The 2,401-nt window shown below is 46.3% G+C and overlaps 2 non-coding genes across 2 annotated transcripts; one reads left to right on the top strand and one right to left on the bottom strand.

Annotated features, from left to right (window-relative positions):
- Nucleotides 1-631: 631 nt before the first annotated feature.
- Nucleotides 632-703, bottom strand: trnae-uuc (transfer RNA glutamic acid (anticodon UUC)). The gene has a single exon. It is a non-coding gene; the product is annotated as a tRNA-Glu (tRNA).
- Nucleotides 704-1,497: 794 nt separating this feature from the next.
- Nucleotides 1,498-1,569, top strand: trnaa-ugc (transfer RNA alanine (anticodon UGC)). The gene has a single exon. It is a non-coding gene; the product is annotated as a tRNA-Ala (tRNA).
- The last annotated feature ends 832 nt before the right edge of the window (nucleotides 1,570-2,401 follow it).

Here is a 2,401-nt window from a genome sequence, read left to right as displayed (position 1 = left end):
AAATATGTATTTGTACTTTGACTACTCTAAATTGACCGTAGGTATGAATGTGAGTGTGAATGGTTGTTCGTCTCTCTATGTTGGCCCTGTGATGGACTGGCGACCTGTCCAGGGTGAACCCTGCCTCTCGCCCGTTGACGCTGGGATAGGCTCCACCCCCCCCCCCGTGACCCTTAATGTGTAGGAATAAGCGGAAGACAATGGATGGATGTATTTATTTAATTTTACTGTATTTTAGTTGTGTGATCCTCTTCCTGAGCCTGTCTACCTGGACAGTGAGGACCAACAGGACATCCTTGGTGCCTTTCTGAAGGCAGTACTTCATAGAACACCAACACAACTGAGCTTGACGGATGAAGTGCAGTTCATCTTTGGTGTTCTAGTTCCTGAGGGAGGCCTCACCATGGATATACTTTACAGAGTTTGTCCTTGCAGGAGTCAGTGACTTAATAGAGTCTAACAAAGGGTTGAACCTGAATGAGACAGTCACCCTTCAACATGGGGCCATTGCAGAGTGAACCAAGAACACTACAATGGGGGTGAGAGTGGAGCCATGATGGACTCACAGTTCATCACCTCCACCATCATGTGGACCACCTGATCACCTCTCCCTCAACCTCTAAATAACTCATTCCCTGACCGGGAATCGAACCCGGGCCACGGCGGTGAAAGCGCCGAATCCTAGCCACTAGACCATCAGGGACCACACTGAGCCCTCCAACAACAGAGACTATACACAATGACTCAAGAACACAGGACTCTGTTGTCTCAGCTTGAGATGCAGAGGGTCCACCAAGACCACCAGACACCTCAGCCCCCTAAAGACAGTCCACCCCCAGGATCCTGCACCCCTCTGCTCCAACTCAGCCCTCCATTCATAACTGACTTTGTCTCAGTCTCTTCTCAATGCCAGTCACTGAAACACTGACAATGTGATGGGGCTTCCTGTCTTTACTGCATTTTCTTCAAGGCTCACTACTGCTACTTCCTACAGTCGTCTCTACTGTGTACTTGTACTACCAGTTGTTATGAGCATCTGTGGATTTCTAAATATTCCAGTCCTCAGTTTGCAACTGTATAGTGATGATGGGTCAGTTTAGAGCTGTCAATCAATGTTAATAATTGATCTTAGCATCTGGAGATTATTTTAGGAACACAAATACTTTTACTTCATTCTAAGGATGAGCAGACGTTCAATATAATTCTCATTTCCTGGTCAAAGACTCCTGCTAGTCAGAGAGGATCTGGGCTGGATTGGAAAGCTTCTGAGAGGGAAACCTTCACTCTGGACTGGACTGAGAACGGAGCAGCCTCAGCTTCCTGGAGCCTGACTTGCCTCTGTGGTCTAAGGTTGTGTGGGCTGACATCACAGTGAAACTCCTGAGATCACAGAGCCTTTGAGATCACAGGCTGACTTCCTTTTTTTCCTAAAATGTAGAATAAAATGTTGTGTCTGTGTTTGTGTTGCTGCATCAGTTAAACAGTGACTCTGACAGAGGGGATGTAGCTCAGTGGTAGAGCGCATGCTTTGCATGTATGAGGCCCCGAGTTCAATCCCTGGCATCTCCAGCTGGTCCTTTGGAGCCTTCATCTTGTCAGCTAAATTGATCCATAAATGTGACAACAGTTGATAACAAACTACCAGAAGAGAAACCAGTCTGTTGCATATCAAAGTATTTGTAGCAGGGTCAGTGTGACTGTGAGCCTTCATAGCCAGCATGAAGGAGCTGGTTTTATCTTTGCTGGGGAAATCCCACACACAGCTGCTCTCAGTTCCAAATGTGTGTGTCCTCACTCCTCCGTCCTCCTGCTGCCCTCAGAATACAGACACAATTCAACCTGGCAAGTTTGGAGCATAGAAGTGCTCCTGAAGAGATGTGTGTCAGCCCACAGCTGGCTGTTCTTACCTGGAACCTCAAGATGAAACTGCTTCCACAGATTGGAAATGAATCTGATGTTGACTTTTGGACAAATCACCTGTTCATCAGTTCATCATCACTTCCATCCATTTTCTACTGCTTATCTTGTTGTAGAAAGGAGTCTATCTGCTGTGTGACTGAGGCAGTTACTGTGAGCTGCTGCATGTCTCAGTGTGTGTGTGGGGGGGGGGGGCTGTGTGTGACTGGTCGGCTGCCAAGGATTATTGATGAGATCAATCATGATCAGCTCAGAGATCACGGCACAGAAGAAGGAGACTTTTTGATTTTTGGGGGTTCAGTTTCTAAGTCAGACACATCATCACAATTTGAAGTTTTCCTCCAGTAAAAAACAAAACAACACAAAACCATGATTTGACTTTTGATGTCTACATTTTTTGGAAATTGTGAGTCCAACAAGCAGGAGGCCGTTTGAGCTTGGAAACTGTGAAGCATCACCAGTAACTGCTGGTTAATTTACAGTT

The sequence above is a fragment of the Aulostomus chinensis genome, chromosome 1, assembly GCF_037954235.1.
Source record: "Aulostomus chinensis isolate RoL2024-O1b breed Wild chromosome 1, RoL_Achi_v1.0, whole genome shotgun sequence".
In the NCBI taxonomy this organism is placed as follows: Eukaryota; Metazoa; Chordata; class Actinopteri; order Syngnathiformes; family Aulostomidae; genus Aulostomus; species Aulostomus chinensis.
Note: the sequence above shows the minus strand (reverse complement) of the source record. Positions and strands in the feature narration are given on the sequence as shown.